Source organism: Nannospalax galili, unplaced genomic scaffold (genome assembly GCF_000622305.1).
Source record: "Nannospalax galili isolate Female #2095 unplaced genomic scaffold, S.galili_v1.0 scaffold207, whole genome shotgun sequence".
NCBI classification, from domain to species: Eukaryota; Metazoa; Chordata; class Mammalia; order Rodentia; family Spalacidae; genus Nannospalax; species Nannospalax galili.
In genome coordinates, this window is record NW_008358517.1 from 4019502 (window position 1) to 4033290 (window position 13789).

Below are 13789 nucleotides of genomic sequence, written 5' to 3' on the forward strand. Positions count from 1 at the left end.
GATTTGGAAGAGCAGGCAAGCAACTATGACTGCAATCTGCCCCAGCTTTCACTCACTGAATTGTATTTTTGAAAAGTTCCCACAATGAAATGCTATTTATTCTCAACAAATAACAGTTTTATCCTTCATTTGAGACTCTACTTAGGAGGAAGCTCAGAGGCATGAGCCTCTAGCACTAATTGCTTGTAATGTCTCAGGGCTTTAGGACAATTACACGGAGGTTACTGCCTGGAAACGGAATAATTACACTAATTGGAGTTCATCAGCATTCATCTTCATAGTAAGCATGACTGATGACGGGAAATTTAGTGTCCCTGTATGGATGTCACTTCAGCATCACAGGCAACTCACAGAATACACCTACCATGAATATATATGCCAAACAGACACAGAGTACTTGGGATGTATCAAAAATTGTTACAGGGCACTGCTAGGGGGTCACTAAGAGTGGCATATATCTGCCTCCTGAGTGCTTAAATCTAGAGGAGCAGAGTCATCAAGTAATCACAACTACCTAATGCTTCCACCTCCCTGTCTAGGCATTGAAAGTGGCAGTTAAGTTGTACCCTTTACTTGGAATGATTTTGACAGTGGGGAAAGAGCATTTCAGGAAGAGCAGCCCAGCAGGGACAGGGACTCATAGAGTCCCACCCCTAGCTGAGCAGCTATTAGCAACCAATGGCTCCTGGGGAGGAAGAGTCCATTTTCTTTGGGGATGCAGTCCCTGAGAGGCTACTCATGCTCCAGTAGATGGTCCTAATAACAAACTCAGTGGGCTTTAAAGACGAGCCCATGAAGCTGGGAGACAAAAGAAGTAGAGGGAAAGGAAAGGAACTGGAGGGGAGGGAATGGGGATGGATTTGATCAAACACATATGCATGTATGAAATTCTCAAAGAGTAAAAAACAAAAAGATTTCAAAAGACTATTCCAGGCAGAAGAAACAGCAGGAATGAACTCTAAGCATAGTGAGAACGTGAGCAGCCATTGTGGGTGGACCTCTGAGGGCGGCTGGACTTCTGAGGGTGCGTAACAGTGAATGTGAAAAGAAACAGATGCAGGACCTTGCAGACCAGTCACCGGGGTCTGGATTCTATTCTACATGTAAGAGAAAGTTATAATTGGAGGTCTGAAGTGAAAGAATGCCAGATGGGGATGCAGAAGACTGTTAGAGTCATGACCCAGGAAAAGGATGGACATGCCATACCAAGATTATGGTTCAGAATATAGAGCATCAGGTTGATGTGAGTACCCAGGATGGGCCTCAGAGGAAATGACACAGACATGGCAGTTTTCAGACCTGAATGGAAGAAGGTGCTAATAAGAAAGTACACACTTCAAGAGGACACTGACAAAGACTGAAAATGGGTGTTGCATAAAGAGTTAAAATATTAGATTTTAGAAAATATATTAAATTTCAAAACAATGACATCACATGTCTTAAACAGAAGATAAACTACCAGTGGAAATTTTTATAGAAGATATTAATAGCACCACCTTTCAATTCTCTTAGAACCTGAGGTTTTCTTATCTAATATAGTAAAATGAAATTGTCATCTTCAGTTTCACAGAAGATTCATGAGGTCATATTTGCATTGCCATAGTTAACACAACATGACAGGATCTGAAACTGAAGACAAGAAATCAGTGGTTGATTTACTTGGAAGCAGTCACCCTCGAAAATTGTAAACTGCTCTTTAAAAAAGAGCAAGTGTTCAGGGTAGACCTACTTGCATCTGCATTTGTTGAGAATGTCCCTCAGAAGAACCCCTTCAAGTATCACTACTTGTTTTATTACATGGAAAAGCCCCCAAATTTATTGACCTTAATGTGTGTAATCATCAGGGAATTCACACAGTTCCTCACAGGGACAATTATGCCCCGCAGTGTTCCGCTGGATCCTAACCCTTCCATTAAAAATCTCAGGCTGTTCAGGTACCTGCTTTGGTTAGAGACCCTGTCTTCTTATGTGTTCAACTCCAAATCTACCCAATAAAGCTTATCCCTCAGTGGAAGCATGCCTGGTGAATTCCTATCAATAAGCACAGGTGCTGGGATGGGGTTTGGAACTGGCTTGCACATCTGCTCGGTGCTTCTACCTCCCATTTACCACCACTACCAGTAGACTTTATAAGGAGCCTCCCCAGAACAATTCCCTTCTAACTTAGAAAACCTGAGAGTGGCTACATCTCATGCTACATGCACTAAGCAAGTTCTCTCTTCCTTTACTCAGTATCTTGCAATATTTGGGAGCTCTTGTGTAGGAGGAAAGCATTGTAATAAAGTGTCAGAAGTAAAACTATAAGTTTTACCACATGTTGTAAGATCAATCAGAAACTGTACAGGCTGAATTAAAATTCTCAAGTTAGGGGCTGGAGAAATGGCTCAGCGGTTAAGAACACTGGCTGTTCTTGCAGAAGACCCGGGTTCGAATCCCAGCACCCACATAGCAGCTAACAATTGTCCGTAACTCCAGTCCCAGTGGAGCTGACAGCCTCTTCTGACCTCTGCGGGCATTGCACGACACAGGCTCACTTACCTACATGCAGGCAATACACGCATACACATAGAATAAAAACAATAAAAGTAACTTCTGGTATTCTAGATTGTGACTGTATTTGAAAATAGGCCTATTAGGCAGCTATTAGGGTGGACCTTAAGCCCATCTGACATGTCCTTTTAAAAAATAGAGATTGGGACATCCAGAGAGACACCCGACCAGAGAGTCGGCACACGACTTGTGACAGTTCCTCTTCATTGTCAATTTGATTGGCTTTAGAACCACCATGGGTGTGTCTATGAGGGTATTTCCAGGAATATTTGACTGAGGAGGGAAATTCCATCCTGGAAGGTGGGGGCATCATTGCACGAAGGTTCTGGAATTAATAAAAAGGAGAAAGCATACCAAGTACCAGCATTCCTCTCTCTATGCTTCCTCACCGTAAATGCAATGAGACCAGCTGCCTCAGAGTCCTGCCACCATGATTTTCCAGCCATGGCGAACTGTACCCTCCAACTGTGAGCCAAAATAAACCCTTTCTCCTTTAAGCCATTTTGTCCCAGCAACGAGAAAACTAACCAATACATGCCTAGGAGAAGGCAGCCATGCAGAAGGCAAGGAAAGAGGCCATGAGAGAAGCCAGCTTGCCATCCTTGACCTTGAACTTCCAGTCTCCAGAATCATAAATGAATAACTTTCTGCTGTTGAAGTCGCACTTTGTGCTGGTGGCTGAAGCAGACTAAGACAGGAACAAAGGATAGGTGGCCTTCACTTCCCTCTATGTGAGTTCTTCCTCCTTCCCTCCCTCTCCCCCTCCCTCCTCCCTTCTGTCATCTTGTTTCTCTTCCCAGAAGACTCTAAGAAATCAATGGTGGTACTTGGAGCCCAGAGGCCACTGACCCCAAACTATGTAGTTTTGCTTCCTATGTTATACTTACCAGAACTTCTGCCCACACAAGGGGAATCCAGACATGGAGAAGAAAAGCTGTCCCCTCTCTCCATCTAGGAACATGCTGCAAAAGTACCCTGGCCAAAATTCCCTCAAGCATAGCCATTTCCTCCTTTTCAGAGGGGTTTTACCAACATGAGTATCTAACAAGAAACACTACTGCTCCCAAAGGCTTCTTCCCTCTCAAGACTGGAGCTTTGAACTGAGCTACAGAGGCAGATAAATGTGTTGTCAGAGTCAGATTCACTTGGAAATGTGTCCCAGTCAGTTAAGCCTCACGTTAACCACGGTGCACACTAATGTTCTAGAACATTTTTCCACTGTTAGCTATTTCCTCTACCAGGTAAACTCAGCAAACAGTTGCTAACATGCCAGGACATGCTGGCTTGCCACATATGTGTTGCTAATATTAACAACTGTCTTACTACCCCAAGGGTATTTTTTAAATTATATATCACCCTAGTTCTCACTGTCTTCCAACAGGAATCACACCTAACTCAAAACCAGCTTTGATTTCTTGTACTCCCCCTAGAAACAGGGGTGCACCATTCTGAACATCTTTGCTCTTTTTCTGACATTCTTGGCCTGATGATCTCACTGGAGAAATGACGAAGGGCTCTGTGGAAGTGTGCCTAGTTGATGGGGTATCAATATAGGAGGGAGGTGTGCCAAATCCCTGTTCCTGGTCCAGAGGCCTCCACCAGTTAAAGGAACAACGTCAAGTTCATTTTCGCAGTCTGCCAAACACCTCTACCTATCACTTCCTTCTCTCCACTTGGTAGAAACAGCAGTACAGTGGAAGAATGTGTTGCTATTGGCAGCATCAAAGTTTCAAGGCCAACAAAGTGATTTTAGTTAGCTAAGTGGTTTGGGGGGTTCCCTTGAGATAGGAAGCTTGTTGACTTTCTTCCATGTTTACTTTTTTTGCTAAACTGTCTTCTGGCTAAATTCTCTGCTTTCAGGGCGGTCATAAGTTAGACATACATACGTACGTAAATTAATAGAATTTCTTTCCCATTAAGAGATCACCCTGTCTTACTTAAATGAAATGAATTGCTAGCCTTCCACACTATAATTACCTCTCTCTGCACAGTAGTCAGTGGAGTTCACCCCCACACTGCCCATCCAAGACTTCGGTGCAGAGAAAAACAAACGCAAGCTCTCTAGATAGCAGACACAAGAGCAGCCCGAAAAGAAAAGCAGAGGTGAACCAAGTGAGCCGAGAATTTGCTTTCCTCCTTGTTTTGTCTACCCGTGAAAGGATAACCAGACCTTCCCTGAGGTTTCTCCTTAGTTGGTCACCGCACTGGAAGAAGGAACACAGTTCACATTCACTTGTGGGTCAGAGAAATGTGTACCTAGGAGACCATCATCGACTTCTTAACTTTCTGAACAATACTGACACCAATACTTGTAACTATTTGTATGAAAACTCTGAAACCAGGTTTCTAAAGTCCAGCTGGGTGAGCCTTGGGAAGTTGGAGCTTGAAGTGTCAACAAAAGATCACCAGGGCTACTGAGGAAGCCCTAGTGTCACCATAACCCAGTCAACAGGATGCTAGTCTCCATGTTTACCTGAGGCTGTGTGATTGTGAAAAACGTCAGGAGCTACTGTCACTACCAAATGTTAACTGAGACTGCGGCCTTTGTCCTTAGGAACATGAGTCACTCAAAAGCTCCAAGACACCTTATTTGATCATATCGATGTCTTTAGTAAATACCTCAGTGTCACCTAACTTTACCCCACCCTGTGTAGTCCATGAACTACCGGGCAAAGGTAGGGAAGCCATCTCAGACCTGCCCACCTGGAAATCACAGATTTCTCTCCATTTTTCTTTTCTCCCATCATCTTCAACAAACCTAAAAGTAAATACCAAATAAAAATACTGTTTTGCCCTGTTGAAACAGCTGAGAATATCTATAAAGGTCAAAGTCAGAAAATATCCCTATATCCCTTAGAGTCTCTGAGGCAACCTCAGACAGCCCAGGGTAGCAAGGATTCAACTCTGCAGAGACTCAAGGACTCAAACCAGAATTTTCTTTTTCTGTATCTTTAAGGAATAGGAACACGGACTTTGGGGAAACAGTTACTGTTGTTTTCCTTTTTGATACACTATTTGCCCCAATAGATTTTGTTACTGTTTGCCCTTCTTCTTGTATTGGTCTGTGGCAATGGTGTTTTGAATGGATCACCAATGGGAAAATGCTGTGGGTCTTTGCCAAGTCACTCTGCCAAGCAATCCAGGAAATTTGCCATACACAAACTTCAATCCAGACAAGCTTTTTTGGTATACCTATTTCTACAACTTAAAAAAAAAGTTTCAATTTGGACTTACCATGGGAATATACCTACTTCTGGTTTTTTACATAAGTAATGATTAAAAGCATTATAAAAGCTGTGCTCACTTACATATTGTAAGTTTCTCTGGAAAAATACAAATTCCTCAAAGCTCCAGTCAATGAAACTTCTAGATTATTTTAAATGTGAACTTAAAAGTTTCCTGTCTAAAATTAGATTGTTTAAAACTGAATATGCATAAATTAAACTTGCTAAAAACCAGTTTCAAATATTCCAACATTAAGCTCCATATTAAGCTCCATATTTTACAGGCTACTTCAGAACTCAATGCTCTTTCAAATCTCTGTATCAGACCAAATAGTACAATTAGTAATTCTACAGAAAAATGAATAAGCCCCTTGATTCCTACAGCTTCCAAGCTGGATGACGCCAGTAATGGGCACAAATGCTCTTGGGTCCCATCACCTGTCCATAAAAGTGCACACACTGGTTGTCCCCAGAGGCCTCAGAGCATTTCTGGGCCATTCTGACCCTAAATTAGTCCAAAGCCACTTTCTACTCAAACACGTACCTTCCATGCACAACCTCTCAATCTTGCACCCATCGTTCATTTTATGAGGAAAATGAAGATATAAGACTAAAACTTGTTCTTATGAAGTTATTTTAATGCACGCGATAGTCTTTGGAATCAGAATACATGTAAAAAATGTGAGAAATAGAGACAAGTAAATTGAGGGAGAAAAGTGGCATAGGGATAAAGTGATAACAGGTAGATTCTAGAAAGTCCCCCATGTGCGCAGGTGTGGTTGTAATAAAGGCCAAAGAGGCCTGTTAAGAGAGAAACAATGAGAGATACAGGAACTGAACTGGACTGGTTTGCCAAACAATAGCAACAGGGCAAAAGAAATGGTGGGAATTTTTATACTTTAAGCTGCAGGCAGTGCATAAGAGTGACCCATTCGACATCCTCTTCCCTCTGCTCACCTCCCTCTCAGTGGGGTAGGACAGCAGGAATGGTACTTATTGGAAAACAACCTGGCTTTCCCCTCTGCTACTAACCAGCTCATGGAACCAAACTTATACAAGTCACTGACTTCTCTAAGATCCTTTTGAGTTCCAAGACAAAGGCGTCAGTCAGTCTTGAGCTTTCCAACCTTCTGATTCCACTGAAGCAAGAACTTATAAAAGGTTAAAAGTTAGGGTAGTGGCTAAATGTAGCCATAGATTTTCTGTAAATGCATCTTGTATGAAGGCAGAAGGTAGGCAGGTAATTCTAACCATAATTGCACAACCTGAAATACATGTACTACTATCTGATTCCTATCTCTAGAGCCAAATCACAGATACCACATTTGGGCTATTCTACTTATAAGTGTAAGAAGGTGTGAAATGGGGTCAAACAAATCCACACTTACTGGCAAGCCTCATTAATAGCAACCATCATCATCGCCATCCTAGGAAAGGTAGGACTTAAGGATATCTCCCCCCATCACTATGACAAAGCATCTCTAGTCCATAGCAGTTAACTGTTCCTACCACTTGAATATTTATTTGTACAATAGATCTCTTTTCATTGAGGGCCTTGGTATCATTCTCTCTAAGTGAATATTGAGGATGTTAATATACTTAATGATTACTATTTTACCATTGAGAGCCTGTATTACATCAGATAGAATGGTTAAGACAGCACTGGTGACTTACAGGGTTGAAAACCATCAGATCTTAAGTACATTATTTGATTCTCTACTTTTCATCTATTTACAGGTGAAATGTGTTTTATAATCAGTATGAGGGAATTAAAATTCAATTAGAACACATCATATCATAACAGACTTCTAAAATTAGGAAAAGTGTCTGCTAATATACTCGCCATGACTCTGACTTTTTTCCTAAGCCTCTGACTTCTAAGTTCTTCCAGATACTAACCAAGGCACCAGCATGGGCCTCTCTTGCACATATGATCTCTTTTAAATCAGCAGTGAATAACCATAGACACGACACAGGATGGAGTAAGGAAAATGGGCGTGTGCACCAGGCTAGGGTAAACACAGGCTAAGGGGATGTGCTCAGTATGGATGAGCCATTGGCCTAACTTAGTTTCCCGTCATCCTTACAATAACTCTGTATCACAATCTCCACTTTAGAGATGAGCACTGAGGCACACTGACCTAAGCAATTTGTCAAAGATCACTCAACTAGTAAATGAATGAGGGTACTGAAGGATTCCAAGCTGGTGAACACAATCCCAACCACACTAAATCATACCATTTATAATTCTAAATACCCTACACAAGGAAATACATATTTCAAAGAAAGATTTTTAAAAGCCATTGAAGCCCAGTCCTTTCTCTCTTATCCCAAAATGAGTTTTTAATAATTAAAAGTTCATGGAATGCTTTAAGTGAGGAGAAAATACCCTGTAAAGGCTCAGCCTTCTCCAGTGAACAACACATCCCTACATTATCTTGAAGTGTTTCCTTATGCCAGGGACCCCTGGTATGCTCACAGCTGGTTTCTATTTCCAATTCTCCAAAGCTTTCAGGAATGTCTTCCTAGACTCCACTTGTCACACCCTCCACCCTCCGTGCACTGATGGCCAGGCTACTCCAAATGCTCTTCTTTCCCTGTTTCCCTGGATTTGCATCTAAATCCTAAGGATGCAGAAGGAAAACCTTTCCTCTGTTCTCTCTACTTTCTACTTCATCCCATTTCTAACTTCCAGAGGGAAAGGGAGAATGTTGTTTTGATCCTATCATTTCCTAGGCTGGTGTCTCTTCAGAATTCAAATTTAACTGCACCCTGGTGTGAATGTGACTGTGATTGTCTTTATGCTGGAAAAGGTTCACCATGGAGTTGACTCATATGACTTTTAACTTCATGTTTGTCTTTCTAGCTGTGGAGAGATGTGTATGTAACAGTAGCTTTCCCTTGACAGACTGAGGATGGCTATGGTTTTAAGACTACCCCTGTATTTTCTCAAAACGACTTAAATGCTCCTCTTGAGTTTCATAGGCAGCCTTAGGATCAAAGAAGGCCATCCTGAGACCATGCAACCTGCTTTGAAGCAAATCTAACAGTGCCCTCAAATTATATATATGCATAAACATATACATATGTATATATGCACATACATATATATGTGTACATATGCATATATATACATATACATATATGATATTTGAGACAGGCTGTTTTTTGACTGAACATGCCTGAAGTCATCACATCTTCATCCATCAAGGTGGAACAGAAATACAGCTCAATACACAGAAACTGGTTAGTGATGTCAGTTACACTATGTTAAATTAAAACACACACACACACACACACACACACACACACACACTAGGAAGCTAAGGGACCATCAGGAGCCAGCCTCTTTACTTAGCCATTCATGGACATATGTGATCTTGATTAAAACCTAAAAATAGGAATTACTGTCTCAATTTTACAACTAAAAACTGTGAGACTCAGCAAGGTGGATGTCATTTGCCCCATGTAGACTTCCCAGTGTCTAGAGATGCTGAAAGCCTGGTTTCTTTCCACAAAATCCTGGAAAGCCTCCCCCTAAAAAACACCTCCCATAACACATATTTTATCTTTAAAACAATACTGCATATTTGCAACTTCAGAGTTGTTCCAAAGAGTAAATCTCATGCTCACTGGGTTAGCTCAAGTCTTAAGAGATAGACTGAGTTGAGAGAAAACTAGATGACAGAGAGAGCACCTGTCCTGGAGATCAACTTGTCCATGTACTTGGGGTTAGTCTTCAGCAGGTATCTGGTCCAGGTTACCAGCTAGGATAGTCATCAGAAAGAAAAGAAGGTGGAAATTGCCTAAGAGAGATAAAGCCTATACAAACCCACAGAATCAGATGCCGGGGCACCTGCTCTGCCATGGCTCGCATGGCTCTCCAGGCTCTTTTGGACATCTTTGAAAACAGGGTTTTATAAGACAGCAAAAATAAGACAAAAAACTGTAAATAAATCTTTTATTTAGCATTATTTATTCCAGCATATAAAATATAGCAGTGGTTATTGAGAGTTCTGAGGCCTAAAATATGAACAACCTAGCTAAACTCAAAGCAGCCCACTTATTTTAGAAGTACACAAGGAGAAATTGAAGAGCAATACATTAGTGATGCTAGTTAGACTTTCCCTTTAAGACATGTATTTACTAAGACAGAAATGAATTGTTCTCCAAAGACCAATATGAAACCACTGTAAATTTCTGTACCAACTAAATGTCATTAATAAGATTTTTGTAGTGTGTACATATCAACATGAAACATGTGTCTGCGTGTCTGTGTGTACGTGTGCATGTGTATGTGTCTGCGTGTCTGTGTGTGTACATGTGCATGTGTATATACATGCCACTTCAATTGCTTTTTAAAATGGTTCTGATGTACTTTTTTATAAAACCACCATGGATAACACCGACATCCATTTTTCAGCAATAAATACTCCAAAAATGTGGGGTTTTCTCTGATTTTATACTCCACTTATTTTAGCCATAGAATGCAATGGCTTGAAATTAAAGGGAGACAAAAATAAGAAAGCATAATTAGTGTATCTTAAACCATTATGTGATTTGTTCTGGTAAATCGGGGGAGAGGGGGTAATAAAAAGGCCTCTAAGCACAGGCAGCTTAATGTGTAGGGCTCTTCCTTGGAATATTTAAATTGGGGTAATGGAGATCCATTTCACAAACCACAGACAGCTTGAACACCCACCAGTTAAGGAACAGAAATGCCACTCTCCATATAATCAACTGTAGATGCATTTTATCAAGACTTCCATGAATTCCCTTTTTCCATCTGCCTATGCTTGGTAAGAAAGCTGGATTAAAAAAAAAAAGGTGACAATTTTTAAACTAATTTAAAATTACTTTGTTTAAAAACCTAAAGCTTACTAACTTCAGAGCTATTGGTTTTTATCTATGTTCCAGTACCCTCCTCCAAAAGCATTACCTAGAAGAAAGGTGTTATTAAAGTATATATAGCCCTCTAAATCATAACTTAACACCTAATTCATAAAGAGTAATACATAATGCTGTATGCATAAGACCCTTTGCTAAGAGGCAAGGAGTATATCTAATCCTTGCCACCTAAGCAGCAGCCATCACCATAGCAATTACAGGCTCTGATGCATTAAACATGGACAATATTAAGGGGTTTTTTTAAGAACAAAAGAGAAAATTCCCATTTTCTGCCACGTGTTAATGAACTAGGACATACTGAGTACTCCTTTAGCATGAAATCCTTTCAAACAGAACCTACCACTGAAGATATACAGAAGCTTGAGCTGATATATACAGTGAGTCCCTTTTTGGATGATAGAAGCAAACTAGTCCCAAAAGAAATATAAAGGGCAGTAAGCTGGGATATGCATCATTTGAAAGAAAGTCGGCCATCAAAGGACTGTCATGGCTTCTATTAGGTAGGGGAGGGCAGGGGAAGGACACATTGGGAACTCAGTGCTTCCTCATCATCTCCCCAGCAGCCCTGGCTACCTTCTTCCTCTTCATCTCCCTGAGGTTTGCCTTTTGGAATCCTTAGTGGAACAATGAGATAAGAATCAAGAGAGCCCAGCAAGGGTTAGGGTGCCTAGAAGGTAACCATTTTCTCACACTGGCTTCTGTAGGCCATCTTGTTCCTTCAAATACCAAGATGTCTTAATTTGTCCCAGGTTCACTAGGGGCAACAACATCGCTGGTCTAAAACTAATGCCCCTTGGTCAAATGACTAGCAATAGAGCTCTGTCAGGCAAATGGCTAATTACTGCAAATTAAGAAAGTCCCCATCCCTGCAGTGAGGCACATTACAGGAAAAGGAACAATGGACAGTTCTAGAAAGGAGAATAGCAGTATGCGTTTTAAAAATTACATAGTCCATCTTATTTTTGGCCAATTGAAATCGGTAAGAATAGGAAAGGTGAGTGGTCGCCTGGGAAAGAAACATACATACACACGGTGGGAGGGGGGTTCTGTCAAACATACATACACACCGGGGAAGAGGGTCCTGTCATTTGTGTCCAGGGGGTTCACGAAACATTGAAACATTTAGGGAAAACGCCTTTGTTCCCGGGCTCGCGAGGGGTGTGGGTGGATGGATGATGGGGAGATCTGATGGGGCTGCCTGGCCTTCCACACCCTGCTCTCCGGCGCATGCGCGAGGCCAAGACAAAGGAATAGGTAATTACAGCCCGATTCATTCATTTTGGCCGCAATACTATAGGTCTGTGAGACCCTGCTATAGTCCCAGGGGTTGGGGGCTAATCCACATCTCAAGAGTCGACCATCTTGATGTTGTTTTATTTTTACTCGCCACGCAAGTGGCCAGCGGTCTTGGCGAAAGGAGAGGTGTGTCAACCTCGTACAAGACACTGAAATTGCACCCATGTGCGCTGTGCACATTTCAACAGAGTGAAAATTGCTCGGGGAGAGGCTGTCCACCCAGTTCGTTTCAAGGAGGAAATGTCTCTGGGGAAGCAGATAAGGAACCGAGCCAAGCGTTCGATGAATATTCATGAAAAGAATGCGGACCCTAGTCACGCATTGTGTGTGCGCGAACGGATCCAGGGATTCTGAAATTTTTCTTTTTCTGGTGACGGGAAGCGGGAACTGGACGTCGGCTTTCAGCTTCGGAGCTACAAGCAAAATCTACAAAACCCAAAAATCTTTGCTCCGAGCTGGGCTGCGCTGGTCAGGGCCGCGCGCGCTGTCAGGTTCAAGCCCACACCCCCAAGGCTGGGGCGGCGGTGGAGGCGCGCTGCGCGTTCTCCGAGCGCAAGGCTCAAAAAAAATAAAACGCTGGAGACGGCCACAGGTTAGAGGTAGGGCAGCTCCGCCGCGCATCAGGCTGGGGCTCTGATCTGCTCCAAGCCTGCACAGTACCTTCTTGAACCTCGTGCTCCTTGGTTACCCCAAACCAAGATCCAGGGGTCCCCCGGACCCAGGAAAGCCCTTTGCCAAGCCAACCCCCACCCCTTGCGATCTGACCAGATTCCTCGTCTTCTTTCTCCCGCCCCACCCCACCCCCACGCTCCATCTTTAGCTGCTGCGCCCCTCACATCAAGCTCTTTCTCTCTGGCTGCGAACCTCTCCGATGACAGAGGGAGGGGTTCAGCCCACAAAAAAAGTGTCTGGGAGATCGGATGCTTTTCGCATAGGGCAAGTCCCGGGTCACCAGCTGCTTCCCCACCCTCAGCCCCCTCCCTCCCAAACCCCCTTTATCAGCCTCACCACCCTCCTCAAGCCCCCCACCCTGTTACTGATGGCCGAAGCCGACCATCTGGGGTGGGTGGCATCACCCTGGATCCCCAAAGTGCGACGGAGCCTTCTTAGAGGGACCCCACGCCCACTGCCGTCTGGTCCAGGCCGCACCCTGGCGGCACCGATGGAGAACCCGGGGCTTGGGGTGGGGCGGGGCCCGCTGGGGGACCCGTGTCCTCGAGTCCGCGGTGGCGGCGAGGCCACCCCGCGCCGCCTCCTTACCCGCTTTGGGTGCCTGTGCCGCCCCTGGGTGAGCGCGGAGCCGCCGAGGGGCCCGGGTGGCTGGCGTCCTCAGGCCCGCTGCCTGGCCGCTGGGCGATGACTCTCTCCGGCTCGACGGCGGAGTCCGGAGCGTGGAGCGAGTTGGAGCGCTGCCGCCGCCGCCGTCGCCGCTGCCGCTACTGCCGCCGCCGCCGCTGCAGCCTCTGCATTTCTCGCTCTCGCGCTCCCCCTCCCCTTCCTGCCCAGCGCCCTCCCCCGGCGCGTCCGCCCGCCCAGCTCCTCCGTCGACCCCGCCCTCCGTGCTCCAGCCCCCTCCCGCCTCCCTGCAAGCCCCGCCACCCCGCCCGAGAGCTCCCCTCCTCCTGCCGCCCCTCCTCCCGAGACCCCCGAAATCCACGCGCCCCCCTCACCTCACCACACCCACAAAGTCACCCCATCCTTAGCTCCTCTCTGCATCCTGATCCCTCCAATCAGGTGCCCCCGTCCGCCTTCCCTCCACACCTTCTATCATCTCCCCCTCCTCTTTAGGCCCCTTCATCCCCCACCAGCCA

The 13789-nt window shown here is 44.2% G+C and overlaps 1 protein-coding gene across 6 annotated transcripts in view; it reads right to left on the reverse strand.

Moving 5' to 3' along the window:
* The window catches only part of Basp1 (brain abundant membrane attached signal protein 1), a 79771-nt gene that overhangs the window by 40799 nt on the left and 25183 nt on the right, over nucleotides 1-13789 (reverse strand). The window contains exon 1 of one of the 6 annotated variants that reach the window (XM_029558000.1): nucleotides 13239-13461. The exons of the other annotated variants lie outside the window; for them this stretch is intronic. The gene's annotated coding sequence lies outside the window, so the exon portion shown is untranslated. Of the gene's footprint in view, nucleotides 1-13238; nucleotides 13462-13789 lie in introns of those variants that run through there. 6 annotated transcript variants of the gene reach the window in all.